The sequence below is a fragment of the Agelaius tricolor genome, unplaced genomic scaffold (genome assembly GCF_023055355.1).
Source record: "Agelaius tricolor isolate 1412-34295 unplaced genomic scaffold, bAgeTri1.0.p SCAF_13, whole genome shotgun sequence".
Taxonomy (NCBI): Eukaryota; Metazoa; Chordata; class Aves; order Passeriformes; family Icteridae; genus Agelaius; species Agelaius tricolor.
Window position 1 is genome coordinate 6,724,694 of NW_027269273.1, and position 16,549 is coordinate 6,741,242.

A 16,549-nucleotide genomic window follows, 5' to 3' on the forward strand; every position below is an offset into this window, starting at 1 on the left:
AACCAAAAGAAAAAAAGTTTTGATTCCATAAATCTGGTTTATTAAGTCCCTGCCTTCCCCACTCATTCCAGCTCTTAATCTGTAGTTCAGGGCACTCCAACTGTGCTGAGATAATTTATTACAGGCCTGTGTTATAAATCAGCCAAAGAATAACTAAATCCAAGGGAGCAGATGCTATATCCAGCAGACTGGTAGATGGATAAGTCCAAACTAAATATGTTAGGGCAGCTATCTGAGAGTCAGTCAGCACAAACCACTGTGTCCTGCATTGTGCAAGGCTGTGAATCAGCCCCACAACATTGGAAATGTGGCTATCAGACAAACCAGGAGCGCCTCTGGGCCCCAAACCACAAATCATGCTGGTGAGGGATGCAAAAAAAACCATACAGGGATGGGTGGTAGAGTCTCACACGGCTCTGGGCAGAGGCAAAAAACAATCTGCAATTTATAAAGCCAAATTGCCAGTCTTAGAACATATTAACTGCATAATGGCTTTTCCATACAAGGAACAACCCTGAAAATTTAATAAATCGATATTTACTTGATTTATATAGATTAAATCATGGTGAGTATTAGCCCAGCTGATGATAAACTGAATGGTTATGACTGCAAATGGTTGTAAGAGCCATTAAAACCATGTAGCAGACATTCAGTGCAGAAAGGTCTGCAGAACGGGCCTCAAACATCCCTACAATGGGGAGAAAAATGTTTTCCACATCTCCTTTGGGAGAGCAGAAAAGCTCACAGGCATCAGCAGGTCCCAAGGCCCTGACATAACAAAAGCTTTTCAGATGAAATTTCCAGATAGGCCTAGGAAACAGAACATTCCCCAGGCTACAGGGCAAGGGAAAAGCCCACAGGGTCATTGCCAAAGAGATGTGAGAGAAACACAACAGCAAGTGCAAGACCTGTTTCCTTTGTGGGCAGGAGGGTATCAGCAATTAAGAAAAACAGGAATAAAATAATATAAAATAAAAAACCACAACAGTGAGTGCAAGACCTGCTCCCTTTGTGGGGAGTTGGGTATCAGCAATTAAAAACCCAGGAATAAAAAACATTAAATATATATATGTGTGTGTGTATATATATATATAAAATATATAAAAATATATAATATATTTTTATATTTTTCTATTTATATATAATATATTATACATATAAATATAATATATATATATAATAACGTAACATAAAATAAACCAGGAATAAAATAAAAAAAAACACAACAGTGAGTGCAAGACCTGCTTCCTTTGTGGGGAGTTGGGTATCAGCAATTAAAAAAGACAGGAATAAAATAACATTATATGTATATAAAATATAATACAAAAACATATATTAAAAAGATAGATAAAAATATAAAAATTTATAAATATATACACATATATTTTATATTTTTATATAAATATATATAATATATATAAAATAGCATAACAAATCAGGAAAAAATAACATAAAATAAAAAAAAAAACAGCAAGTGCAAGAGCTGCTTCCTTTGCGGGGGGAGTTGGGTATCAGCAATTTCAAAAACTAGGAATAAAATAACATTAAATATATATATAAAACTACATTTTAAAATATATATAAAATATATATAAAATAACATAACATAAAACAGGATTAAAATAACATACATTAAAAAAACACAACAAGAAGTGCAAGACCTGCTTCCTTTGTGGGGAGTTGGGTATCAGGAAAAAAAAAAAAAACCAAAAAAACCCACAGGAATAAAATAATATAAAATAAAATAAACAGGAGAACATTGTTCCAGATGCAGTTAAGATCCAAGAAGCCTCAGATTCCTGCTCCCTGCTATCTTCAGCTATGGATAGTCACTAATTGCACCCCATTTACTATGGAATAGCCATCTGTGTCCTGGGAGTGGAGGAAAAGCTATCAAACCACAGCTTCAAATTCACATCAAAAAGATTTCTAAATTACATCAGGCTTTTTTAACACGTGTTTTTTACCTTTGATCAAGCACAGGAAAATCACCCTCATTTCTATGCATTTTGTGGGATGGCTTGCCTGTATTTGGCAGATGAGTTGGTTTTTTTTCCTCTCTTCCTCTGGTGGTGCATCTGCCTTGGCTCCATCCTCCCCTCCCACTGTAACTGAAGAAATAATTTTATTAGTCACTAATTGATTGTCATCCATGTTTGCTTTCAGATTGAATTCCCAAGCCATGCTGGCTGTCCCCAGTTTTAGACTGAGAACACTTGAGATCTTGTCTCAATTAGCCCAGCCCATAATCTGTCACATCTCTTGATTCCCAACCTGTAGGGTACCCAGCACAGCAACATGGCACTGTTGGGGTTTATTTCACAAATCTTCTCTCTCTGAATTAATTTATCACAGGACAGGATTCTCCATGACCATCTCAGGTTTCTGTGTGCACAACCAAGATGAAAATCCACATTTAAGCATTTTCATCCAACTCTTACCACTGAAATTTATGGTCATTTCTCAGCATTAGCTACTGAGCCATTTCCAGCAGGCACTGGGCTTTGAAAGCATTGATAAAATGCCTTCATGCCATCCATCCTGCCCTGCAGTGCTGTGGGTAGTTTTGGTATTCCCTTTACAACCTGTAAGGCTGCTTTTGGTTCAGCAGCAGATAGGGACAAAATTAAATTGTGAGTCAAGTTAAAAGCATGGACAACATTTACTGACCTCTTACCAAGCACTATCATGGGCAAAACTGACCTGGCTGGGTGAAAATTGGTTTATTTCTAATAGATACAGAGATCAAAGATGAGAGGCAAATCACTTGACCTGCCCCAGACTCCTCTCCCATCCCAACAATGCAGGGGTGGGGAATGGGGGCGATGGGCACCCCACAGCTGCCCCACTCTTTAGTTCTTTCCTCCCCACACCTCCCCCCTGCCCCACTGGGATGTCCCCACACCACAGAGGAGTCTGATGGAAGCCCCCAGTCCCCCACTGCCCCCAGGCACAGGCAGCCCAAAGAACACCTTGTTGTCATCTATATTGCAAGAGTTCTGTTATCATTATATTGCAAAGGTTCCATATTGCCAGAGCTTTGTACCTCCTTGATGCTTCTCATAGGCAGCTCCTCCAGGCACTGACTTGTCCTCATCCTTGCAGCAGCCAACTGACCCCAGCTCCCACCAATCCACTCTTTTATAGCACTCTTCTGATTGGCTACAGGTGTGGCCTGTTAACATCAGGCCTGCTCCTAAGCTTTACTAATTAGCTCAGCTGCAACTCTTTAGGGGGTAAGATTACACTCTATATCACCTTCATTTAACCATACTGGATCCCCCTACAATTCCCCCTTTTTCTTTTAATTACAGAGTTGCAGCATTTATACAAGTACATATTCAAATATTATGACACATTCATATATTTCATTCAGAACTAAGAGTTATACAAGTGTTCAGACCATATCATAGTACAAATATATATTTCTAAATGTTAGTTCAGTTTTGCAGCTTTTCTCAGTTTACAAAGTAATTATCTTCAAAATCTTTTATACTCATATTTAACAAACATTAATAGCTGCAATTGATATATTTCCCCAAATCCATGGGGCCATATAGTTTAGAATCCATGGGGTTATACAGTTTAGCATTTGGTCCCTTTTTTTTTTTTTTTTTTTCTCCTCCCATATCACATCAGGGTCACCATTTGTTATTCATTTGTTCATTTACCCATACTGTATCCCCCTACACACCTTTATCTTAAAAGACATTTTTACAAGTCCTGTATTTATCCCACAGCTCTGGGAAGCATTTCAAGTCTGAGATACAGAGGAGATGTAATCAGGAGGAGGTTGAAACACTGAAGCACCTGGTCACTCTGTGAGTCCTGCACAGGACCAGACCTGTGAGTGCTGCTCTGCTCCTCCCTAGGCCAAGAGGAGAAATGAAAACACTCTGCTGTTCATCTCAGAAAGTGCACCAATAGCACCAGAACACAATCCATTTTTGGCTGTCCATGGCCCCAGGAGACAGCTATGGGGCCAGTGATGCCTCAGTCTCAGCAAATGCCACCACAGGAGCCCCTGGAGAAAGGGCAGGCTGCATTTGAAGAAACTGCAGTAACCACATCCCAGAGATATATTTTAAGAACCTTTTGCCTTTTTTTATCAGCAAAAAAAACCCAGAACTTGGTGCTTTGTGTATCACTTCATGCATTTCCTCATTAGTCATCCCTTAGGTTCCCCTGAGCATGAGCTGATCTCTGTGTGTTTTCCCCAAAAAGCATTTTCATTTCAGCCAGCAGTGATATGAGTGGTACTCACAGGACCAGGCTGTGGCTGCTCCAGGTGTTTGCTGTGCAGGATGACTCTCAGAGGGACTGCTGGTCTCAAGGTGGGCAGCTGAGTGACCCCTCTCAATGACCTGCAAACCAGACCACTCCTGTGAGGTGGTGCCAATGAAACCACTCCTGTCAGGGGTGGAACTGCCTGATCTTTGAGGTCCTTTCCAACCCAAACTATTCTATGATAGTGCACAGAAATCCCAAGGGCAAGCAGAGCCTGTTGTGGTGGGGGAAAAGCAGTGCTCCAGGCTTAGCTGGTGAGAGCCACTGCAGCTCCAGGGTAACTTCAGTCCTGTTTGTGTGGTGGTGTTCACAGGGGTCCCAGGAAGAGGGAAGAGATGAGGATCTGACTCCATGTTTCAGAAGGCTGATTTATTATTTTATGATGTATATTACATTGAAACTATACTAAAAGAATAGAAGGAAGGATTTCATCAGAACACTAGCAAGGAAAGGAAAGAATGGAATGATAATAAAATCTTGTGACTGACCACACAGTCCAAACAGCTGGTCTGTGATTGGCCATTAATTAGAAACAACCTCATGAGACCAATCCCAGATGCACCTGTTGCATTCCACAGCAGCAGAGAATCATTGTTTACACTTTGTCCCTGAGGCCTCAGCTTCTCAGGAGAAAAAATCCCAAGGAAAGGATTTTTCATAAAATGTGTCTGTGACACTCTTTGGGACATTTGCAGTTGGGGCAGGGCCTCTCTATGCAAGGAAAGAGCACCAGGCAGCCAACCTTGACAGGGACAGGGAAAAATACTGTCATACCTTTTGAAGGTCTTTTCCCCTCAACTAAATATTACATGTGTGCAATGCTTTGTAAGATTAGCTCTGTCCATGTTCCAGAGCAGTTTTTAAAGTAGAGGCTTTGGGTACTTGTTCCTTTCCAGTAAACTGTACACAGGACACTGATTTACTACCAACTGAGCAGAAGACCAGGTTTAGCACTCAGTTTTTACCCAGCCTTCCTCCTTCAGGAGGAGAGCCCCAGAAGATGCTGTGATGGCAATCCAGGCACACCAGCTACAACACAACTCTGAACTGGAAAAAGCTTTGAAATGAATTAAAATCATCCTTCAAGTAAGATGCCCAAAGTACCACTACAGCCTTGTTAACTCAGTTCCAGGTTTCATTAGGCTACAAACTAAGACAATGGTGATCCTTCAAAAGCAGAGACAACTCACTGAACAGCAGTGGAAGGAGTTTGCTGGGCAATCTCCCCTCAACTGACTCTATCTTTGCATCATGGGGTCTTTAATCCAGGCCCCCTCCCTTCTCAGCAACCTCAGTAGCCTTTCTATGCTGGAGCACACAGCCTGGGCCCACCAAATCTGATTTTCTACCTTCTCTGAGGTCTGGCTTGCATGGCTGTTCCTGCTTTCCTCCAAAGTCACCACTGTAGCACTGCCATTGGCTTCCCTGTTGCTCAGACACCAAGGTGTCCTTTGCACACACCTGGAGGGCTTGCAGAGGGTTTTACCTGGAAGAAGGGAGACAAGGAGATGGCAGGGAGTGCCCAGGGTGTCAAACCCCAGAGCTGGTTCTGCTGGCTGTCAGGGATCAGGGCATTAGCTCCACTGGAAGGGAAATAAATCACATAATATCAGACCCATGAATTCCTGGAAGAGGTTGTAAGGGAGGTTCTGGAGTTCCCTTCCACAGGAGGAACAGGTCAATAAAGTCAAATATCTCTCTTTGATTTTGGCTTGCTGTACAGAGCAGCAGATCTTTCCTTGAGATGTGTCTTCCTACAGTTCTAAATGCATCTAAGTTTTATTTATTTACCTGTGTTACCAAGCTAACCAAGTATCAACTTCTAACATGTGAATCTTGTCTTCATTTGAATGTGTTTTCATCTAGCATTTCCATCTGCATTTTCATTTCTAAATTCAAGCAAAACAGTCAGCAGTAGGAATGGAGTTCAATAAAAAAGCTCCTGCTTGCTTCACTGATTTTTCTCCTCAGCAGTGTTTCCTCAAGGATATGGTAAATGCAATAATTAAATAATTAACCATTCTAAGACAATTTTCTGCTTAAATGACCATGCATTATATGTAACAGTCTTCTGTGTTTGCTTAGAGGTGAAATGTAAATCTAGAGAGAAAAACATCTCAAAAGAACATAATTATGTTCTGACATAATTAGTACCATCCTATGGATCTTGTAGCCTCGTGAAGAGTTTTCCAAAAAAGGGTAGAGGAATGTTAGTCTGGAATTTCTTTTTTAAAGGCTCATTCAACCAGGCAACATCACCAGCTTCTATAGACCAGTTTTGCTCAGCAGACATCAATGGAAACATATCTGCTCTGTTCCTAAAATGAAAGAAGGGATAAATCCAAGAACCTACAGCACCTTCTATTTGAAGTGAAATGTCAACTCTCCCATTAACTTCACAAAATCCCTTCAAAAGTTAATTCAAATTTAACAGGATTGTCATACTCATTCCAGGGCTTATTAGGAAAATTCCACTAACATATTAGTGATATTGACATCTGAAATTCAATTTAAAATTTTGTTAGCTCAGCTTAAATAAAATTAGGGTTTGTGGTCAGTTCTGGGAAGGTCTTGGATATTTTCTAAACAGATCCTTCCAGATGAATTTTGTAAATACAAAAAGTCACTGGGATTAAAACCCACCAGGAAAAAAAAAAAAAAAGTTTGAGTTTAATTACCTTTAAATAGAGATCACATCCTCCAAAGGCCTCAGATAGAAAAAGTCAGGAGAAATTTCATTTAATGACCTATGTTCCAGTATATGTGAAATTAGATATAGACCTTCCCATTCATTCATCCCATTTGCTCTAATCAATCATTCCATAGTTATTACATTTTTAGGTTATACAAACAGAGAAAGAAATCAAAGAGCAGAGTTCTTTGTCCCTAACAACAGCAGCAAAACCACCACAAAACCCCCAAAGTGCCACAATCTCCCAAATTATCACAAGCTGCAAATAAAAACTTCCCCAATGTGCTTTTCACCATTTGTTCTATATCCTTTGCATATTCAGTTTGCAGCCATTTCTCAGTCTCACAGGCTATTATGATCTACTTTCCATTCTGTATCACCATGGATATCTTATGATCACAAATTATGCTGCCATATCATTAACATTACATGTTCCAATACACTAAAACTACCTCATCTTTAATCTCTACTTTTTAATCAGCAAACAAGGTCAGCTTGACCTTCTGGGGTACCCAAAGCCCTCCTGTATTTGCTTGCATCAAGCAAGAAGTCTAATTTTTTGCTTCTGAAAATCCAAAACTTCTCCATGGGTTCACTGAGTGGATCCCTGTGCTCAGTGCAACACTTAAACCGGCTGCAGCTTTAGAGTCCATTTTGTTTTCAGCACCATTATTCCTCTATTAGATGAAAAGTTGTTTGCTAAAGCAAATGAGACAATTCTGTTGGTGACATCCTAATTCTAGGTTTGTTTTATCTTTCTGACTGCAGGGGTGCAGGGTGGGATAATTCTGCTGGTTCAAGCACCATGAAGCACTTTCCATCATCAAGCAACAAGTCTTGGCTAGGAAAAAAAAAAGATCTTTTTGAACATGCTGCACATAATTATTTCACTGCCAGATACAAGGACTTCATGTTCTTCTAATTATTTTTTTTTAAGTTGTGGAGTGCTGGTATTTGTCAGCCACAAGCAAATGGAGGTGGTACAACTGAAAAGGCACATCTGCTCTTAGTAAGTGTAGCAAGAAAGACCAACACTTATTAGGTCTGATTTTTTAAGCTGATATTTGTAAAACCAAGGTTAGGAAGAAAGTTTTGCAAGATAGGAACTCCTAAGTGTTGGAGTCCTTTAAAATATCCCTCAGAAGGCTCTCTGGGATCCCAGAGCCCCAAGGTAGAGAAATGGTCACAAGGTTTCCTAGGACATCCAGCCTTAATGGAGTCAACATCAGTTGGAAAAATTGGGTATTTTCACCATCTTTCTGTTTAAAAGGCTCTTTTCTCACCCTACAATCACATCACCAGTTAAGCTGATGAGGTCTGACCACACATCCTCACATCTTCGGTCCTGTTTGACAAAGCTCCTGAGATTCATCTACATTTTTTAGGTTTGGATATCATGAGTGATTCACAGTCATCATGCATTACAACTCCTTCATTTGAATTCTGCTCCTCCTCCTCCAACACTCATGATTCCACCTGAAATTGTTTTTATTCCCTAAACGAGCACCCTTGAATTGTGTACTACTGCACTACATCCTATTTAAATTATTCCAGCCATTCATTCCTTTTGAACACTTTTCTTCTCAGAAAAGCACAGAAATACATGAAAAGAAATCCCTGATTGCCCATTACAGTCATTCATAATATTATGATGCAAGGTTGCTCAGCCAGAAATTAAATCTGTGCTGAATTTTAGGATCACGGAATGATGTAGATTGGAATGGCCTTAAAGCCACCCAGTGCCACCCCTGCCATGGGCAGGGGCACCTTCCACTGTCCCAGGCTGCTCCAAGTCCTGATGTCCAACCTGGCCTTGGGCACTGCCAGGGATCCAGGGGCAGCCACAGCTGCTCTGGGCACCCTCCCAGGGAAAAATTCCTTCCCAAAATCCCATCTGACAGTGGGAAGCCATTCCCCTTGTCCTGCCACTCCATTTCCTAATGAACAATCCTTCTCCAGCTTCCCTGTACCCCTTCAGATCCTGGGAGGTGCTGTGAGGTCTCCACACACCCCTCTCTCCTCCAGGCTGAATTCTGTCTCAGTTTCTGTTTATCTCAGGTTTTTTAGTGTCCTCCCCAGTAGGGCTTGGATGATGATTGAGGTTGCAATCAAATGCAATTGCAAATTCGTGATGGGCCAGAAATTCTCTCTTTACTCATGCTTAGAAATGGCAGAACACCATGAGATATTTGCAGCTGAAGGGAGATTTTTGGAAGAATGGTATTGTCAATCCAAAGTGGAAGATCCACCCCTGCCTTAATTACAACATCATTACTTGGATGCCACACTTGGCTGGGTTGTGTCACCAAGCCATGCTTCAAGCCTTGGGAGCAGGAGATTCAGGGTGAGTACAGAATGCTGGGACTTTCCTTCAGTATTCTGTGCTTGAACAAAAATTAAAAGGTCACCTCTTCAGCTTCTCTGGGGAAAGACTGATCACAGCACAACTCGGGGCATCCTGGAACAAATAGGAGCAACTTGATGTTGACAAGTTCATTTATCTTTTGGCAAATTCTACCAAGGAAAATATACCAATAAAGGAGATTGTTCATTTAAAGAAAGGCTACATGTTTTGTTTTTCAGCCAGAATGTGTTTTGTTCATACCCACTGACAGCAAAGAATTTAAATGCCAAAGAATTTAAATGTTCAATTTTAGCTGTGAAAAATAAAGCTACATCACTTGGGAATCTGAAAACAGCATTTCTTGTTTGGCCATTGGGTTTGGAGTGAAAACAATGAACCTTTGACAACTTCATGGCAAACCCCAAGTCCTGCCAGGGTTAGGACTGACATCAGGGATAGATTCAGTCATAAAGACAAATAATTTTGTGGTTTGAAATTCCTTGGTTAACTCCTGTTCACTTTTTCCTTGGATTTGCTCTGGAGCATGAAGTGTCATTATCCCAGAGTCATGTAAAAAGAGTAATACTTCTTATAACTCCAGATAAAAGCATTTCTTAGCAATTATAACAAAAATAGCTGGATGTGTTCCCAACAAGATTCATGACTGGGATTTGTATCTGTTTATCACTGAAAAAGAAAACAACTCACAAACAAATTAAAATTATACAAACTAACACTGTATGTTCCCAGGTTACAGTAACTGCTTTTTAGCTGTAGTCTGACTGTAAAATATCTGTGACTCTTAAAAAGAAATTATTTAGTATTCCTTAAAACTCTTTAAAATGCCCCTTTTTGGCAATTTTCTTTTCTCTTTCTGCTGCACGTACAAGTTTGTTCCAAAAATGAATGCCTGTCAAAAAGAACACAAATGCTAAGCAGGCTTGGAAGGACTCAAAAGAGCCTGTTTTGCTGAAGAAAAAGAAATATCCGTTCCATTGGCAAGTCAGACTTTGTGGAGGAACTGGAATATCGAGCTATCTGACTAACAGAAAGGAAGATGGATGACTCCTCCTGAATTAGATGCTTGAAACCTACTTCTGCTCAAAAGGGAATATAATCAATTTGGGAAAGAGTTGCCTCCAACACCGGGAACGCTTTATCATAAATAGTAGATTGCATTTGAACTTTACTTGAGTGTTTTAAAGGTATTATTAGAGCTTAACCTTCACAATGAATAACAGTTTATTTGCGCAGTTACTCTGGGAAACAGGTTGAGGTACCTACTTTGAATAATATTCTACCCTGTCCTTTACACCCCACTTCTTCTATTTATTATTACCTGGGTTTATTACTCATTTAATTTGTCCCTCTTTGTGTCCAGAGGCAGCAGGGTGTCAGCTGAAGGGCATGGAGCAAACACAAGCTCAGATCTCCCTCTGCAGATGAGGAGCTCCAGAGGGACCATCAGGGAAGGACTTGGTGAATTCCCAACCTTCCCCTGCTCATCCAGAGCCTCCAGGAGGGAACCCAGGTGCTCCAGGGAGTGGCCTTAAAGGTCACACCCTGAGAGAAGGTGTTGTGAAAATTTTACTGATTTTTTTTCTGTATTTCAGAAAATTTCTGTATTTCAGAAAATTATTCCACCAGAAGGTGAGATGTAGGGATCACAGGCTGTTATTCTTATTTAAGTTCTGGCAGAACTTCCATTGCTCTACAAATTGTTCTGGAATGGGATCATTCATCCCAACTCTCCAGCTGGTGACTCCAACTGAGGTTCTGAGGGCTCACAACTCCCACTCTGTAAATTCAATTAAGATCTGGCACTAAGCAGTTTCAGAAGGAAACCTATCCAGGATATCAGATCCAAAGGGAAATCCCAGCCATGAGGTCACAGGCAGCCCAGAACACTCTGCAGCTATTTGTAATTTTTTTTTTCACATATTTCAGCTGAAATTTTACTGAATTATTTCCTGTATTTCAGATGTAACACTGGCCAGAAGGTGAGATGCAGGAATCCCAGGTTGTTACTCTTACTTAAGTTCTGGCAGAACTTACACTGCTCTACAAACATCCAACTTGAAAAAATCCATGTAATTTACAATCATTATTCACCCACACATGGATTTTTTCCTACTGTTGATGGGGTTTTTAATAGAATTAAAGTTACCTAATAATTTAATTGCCAAAAATCAAAATCCATCTGTATTTTGATGCCATTTAAATGTCTCTACGAAGAATCCAGCTCTGGATTTCACTCCTATAAGGTCTACATCTCATTTGCTAACAAAATTAAGTGTAGGAAATAAATCTGGATGTTCACTTCCTTTTTGAACTTGGCATGGGTGCATATATCAGCTTCCAAGACCTGTGCCTTAGTTCTTTGTTTCAGAAACAGAGATCTAGATCAGAAGCTTCAGCTTTCTTACAGAGCAACAAATATTAAACTAATAAAAATTATTAATTTTTGTGATATTTTCCCATTGTGCTTAAATATCTTCATGCTCAGTACAAGTCATATTTAAATTAGTTTAAGCACAATTATGTTTAATCCCTGTGGAAGTAGCACTGGTGTAAAATCAATGACAGGAATAAGTCACTGAAAAAAATGAAGAGTTAAGACAAGAGAGACAAATTTCAAGGAGTGTTTCTGTTCACTAAATGCTCTAAAATACTTCACTAAAATATGCATCAGAAAACAAGGAATTTCTGTAATATTAAAATATGGTGCAATTTCTAGGGCTGCTAAAAGTCAGAGCATTATTTTATATTTAAAATATAATCCATTTGCACTGAAGCAATACATTTGTAAAATCCATGGTTTTCATACCGTAGCTTTTCACTTTGATGCAGAGCTCCTCCAGCCTAACAGCATTTGCATCTTTTTCTGGTTTTTCACATCCACAAATTCAATGTTCAAGCTCTTAATTCATTTCTGGGAAAAAAAAAAAAAAGGAAAAAAGCAACACAGTGTGAGAAATACCAACTAGAGGGAGAGGCATGATCCATTGAATTTCTTGGGGATTTTTGCCCCACTTCACTGTAGACCTTTCAAGGGTCCTTGGGAATATTTCATATTTCACGTGTCTCTTCCTCTGAGCATATTCTACTAAATTTCATTTCAGTGTGCAGCCACCAGGTAAGAGCTGTTCAGGCAGTGATGCAGAAGGATGCAGCAGGGACTGCTTCCCCAGTATCTCCCTGCATGAACAGGTAGGCAAGAGGAGAATGGAAAACAGCAGCAATGGCAGGAACAGCTCTCCATGGCTTGCTCCAGCTAGCCTGACATGCTGAAATATCTGAAATGGAATCTCTGGCCACTGTATGGAATTGCCACAGGATCACCTCTCTCCATAATTTTGAGTGTTTTAAACCTTTTAAAAATGTTGTATTATTATTTTGTTGAAATTGTGAGGCAGTAGAGGTAGCTGGACACAACAAAAACCAGGAAGATGAGGATAAGCTTAGAGGCTCTGTGAGGGAAAGATGGGTTACAGCATCCCTAGATTGAGAAACTTTTTCCTACACACTTGCCAGGCTGGCAGGACTAAGCCAGTGTTCCTAGAGAGCTCCCAGGAGAGGAATGGAAGGCCAGGAGAATGAAAAGAGCACACACAGAACCAAAATCTCTTTAAAAAGGGAAACCTGCACAAAAATCCTGCAGACAGGGGTTCACTATCAACAGATCCATACCAAAGTGGAGAGGACTGTGGCAGAGCTCTGCAGGATCCAGCACTAATCCATACTTGGATTAATTCCTTGCACGACAGGTTTGAGCAAAGAGGCAGCAAGAAATCAGAATTCTAAAGCTCTGTGGGCAGGCAGCAGGCTCCTGACTTCACCTGAGGAATCACCAGTCAGGGTGTAGGCTCTGGGGAGTCCCTGTGGGGCACAAAATGAGCAAGACTCAGCAGTGCCACACTGGAGAAGAAAATCCCAGGAAATGCAGAAGAGACCTGGAACAAGAGCATGGGGTGCTGAACACGTCCAGTCTGAGAAAGAGATGAACCAAAGCACCGAAAACACGACAGATCAAAAATGTGGCAAGGAATGGGAGCCCAAGCCTACAGAGCAGCATCACAATTTCCAAATACATGGGAGGTGACCATAAAGGAGACAGAAATGATCTGCTCTCCCTGTTTATTGCTGATAGAACAAGAGCTCATGGACTGGAATTGGGTTCAGGCTGGACTTGAGCACGTGCTCCATGGGGAAGGCTCTAATGGCAGCCTGGAGGAACAGCTGTCAGCACTATTTTAGGAACCTGTCCTCTTTGTCCTTGCCCACCCTACAGCTCTGAACTACAGAGAAAGGCTAAGTGGTGATAAATGGTACCCCTACCCGAGGGCTGGTAATGTGAATTTGATGGGGGTGTGTGTGAAAATGGTGCTCTGGGGTTGCAGTGCAGTACTCTAACACAGACTGTGTATATTCTGGCATGTATTTTGGAAATAATAATGAAAACTATCAATATAAGATATTAAAGTGTAAGAAACCAGGAGGCTGGAAAGTGATAAGAATGTTCCTAACATGAAAAATAATTTTATTACCTAAGTGTATGGATGCAGATGAACTATGTCTGAATTACATTCTCTATTCTGTTAGACAGACATGTTGAGTTTTAAAATATTTTCTGCTGCTGTGCCATCTTTCTCCTTTCCCAAACCACGACAGTGTCTTGAGAGGAGCTTTTACCTCACTGCTAAAGCAGCAATTTTATGGAGATGTGTCCTTAAGAACAATGCTTTCCTTGGGGTGAAAGTGAATCCTGCTGTGCTGCTGAGCAGGCTGGAGCATCACCCCATTGTCAGGACTGTCCTGAACACAGTGTGAGCTTAACTCTGCCCTCAGAAGGGTCAGGGCCAGCACAAACTGGCTGCAGAGAATCCTCTGAGAGTTTCAGAGGCAAAAAAGACTTTTCACACCTCTCTGAAAAGCGGCAGGGATAATCCAAGGGATAATTAAGGAATACCTGCAGTCCATTCTCTCAGGATGGCAGGCTGAGGCTGGGACCCGCAGAGCCCATTCACACCACTGCTCTCAGACACAAAGTCTGGCCCTTGAAGAATTCCATAGGAATATTTCAAGTGAGAGTGGAACTGGAGATGAGAACATTCATCATCACACAGTTACAGTGTAGTGGTGGGGAAAGAAAAAGGAAAAGATGGAAGCAGACATCCCTGAAAGTCCTGCTGTGGTTCTATAACTGTGTGACATTATTAGAAAGATGCCTGAAATGAGTTATGGAACTAATTAAGGAAATATAAAAGCATGGATAAAAAGTTCCTGGTTAAGTATAATTGATAGTACAAATCTAATTTGAAAGGTTAACAAGCTCTTGAAAATTGTTGAATCAAGTACAGACTGATGTTTTTAATATCATTATATACAGCTAACAGATGGTATAATCTTTTTATTATATTGTCAGCTATTAGATTTTCACTTCTTAATCAAATAACTGAATTATACTAAAGATATTTCTGGTTATTTTTAAAGATTTTTTTTCACTTTTCTAATATCTGTATGTACTGATCAAATGCATAATATTTACTATTTATAAAAATCTGAAACACAAGATTTAGATAAGAATTCAGAATCTTTCACTTCCCCTTCTAAAACAACTTTATTTTAGAATCTTAATTAAAAGCTTGATTGGCTTTATGAATAACATAACTTTAGATACGTAAATATCTTTTCAGGCCAAATGAGAATTAGAAGAAGATTAGGAAAACAAAGCAGCAGGGAAAAAACTACTCTTAATTCAAAAATTCTCGTTGAAAAAAGCCAGTGAAAAATTAAATTTAATATGCAAGATAATATATGAGATACACCAATTCAGAAAGATCAGGAGAGAGGTGATTACCTCATTCCTAAACCCTGCAGTCTCTATCTGATAGCTACTTTATCTGGGTTCTGAAAATCCCTGAAATAAAAGCCATTACTTACTTTGGTATTTTTAAAACAAATCCTAATATAAGATTCAGAGTTCTGGCTCCTGTTGTGCTACTTCCACCACTGAATAAGAAATTCTACAGACTTGTTGCATACCAACCCAACATTTTAGAGTTGAGGATTCAGAGATGAAGCATTACAATAATAATGCTGTATTTCTCATTACAGTCAATGAGATTTCAGCTCCAGGGAAGCCAGAGAGGGACTCTTCATCAGGAACTGCAGTGATGGGACAAGGGGGAATGGTTTCCCAGTGCCAGAGGGCAGGGCTGGATGGGATATTGGGAATGAGGAATTGTTCCCTGGCAGGGTGGGCAGGCCCTGGCACAGGGTGCCCAGAGCAGCTGGGGCTGCCCCTGCATCCCTGGCACTGCCCAAGGTTGGATGGGGCTGGAAGCAGCCTGGGACAGTGTTAAGAAGTTCTTGCCCATGAGCAGCGGGAGGAATGGGATGAGCTTTAGGGTCCCTTCCAACCCAAACCTTTCTGTGATTCTGTGATTTAATAAGAAGGGGAGCCCTCAAATTCATTCATTTAAGTATCAGACAAAACTGATGTAGTCCAAACTGAATTTGGAATTGACAGCAAGCAGGACTCATCCCAGAATCCCAGCCTGGTTTGGGCTGGAAGGGACCTTAACACCCATCTCACTCCAGCCCCTGCCATGGGACACCTTCCACCAGACTGGGCTGCTCAAATCCTTACAAAGACAACAAGTAGGACATGAATCACTCCTTTTGTATCAGTGCTCATCTCAGCTAAATTTAGCAACTGAAAGGGGAAGCACCTCCTTGTTAGGATTCCTGTGCAAACCCAGGGACTGATTGCCAGAAACCTGCCGTGGCCTTTCTGAGGTGCCTGTTTGCATTCAGCAGAAACAGCAGAAATCCAAACAGCTCCTGAAGAGAACACATTTAAAACAGCTCAGTCAGATGGAGACAGGAGGATAATATCCACACTTGAGAGCAGACTCACTAAGCCAGAGCAAATGTGCCCATATTCCCCACACTCATCAACATCAGTTTCCTTGGGCAGCACTTGCACAAACACCCTCCCAGCTGGGCTTTCATTTTGAATTCTGCAGGCTAATGCTCATCCCTAGCAATAACCAAAGGCTCTGCTGGCATGGCCTGGGAGGAATCCAGGAATGGCTGTTGGTGAGGCCATAAAAATGGATAGCCTGAACTTGATGGCTCTTGAAATAATCACACAGCTTCAGCTGGTGGAGGAAATGAGGGATGGGAAATGCTCCCTCTGTCAGCTAAGAGCAAATAACTGA

At 40.7% G+C, this 16,549-nt stretch overlaps 1 long non-coding RNA gene across 1 annotated transcript; it reads right to left on the reverse strand.

The window, feature by feature from the left end:
* Nucleotides 1–1,840: 1,840 nt before the first annotated feature.
* LOC139595300 (uncharacterized) lies at nucleotides 1,841–12,316 on the reverse strand. Its single transcript, XR_011680995.1, has 4 exons — nucleotides 12,151–12,316; nucleotides 5,637–5,773; nucleotides 4,265–4,364; nucleotides 1,841–2,111 (listed from the first exon to the last, which is right to left on the reverse strand). It is a non-coding gene; the product is annotated as an uncharacterized lncRNA (long non-coding RNA).
* Between the last annotated feature and the right edge of the window lie 4,233 nt (nucleotides 12,317–16,549).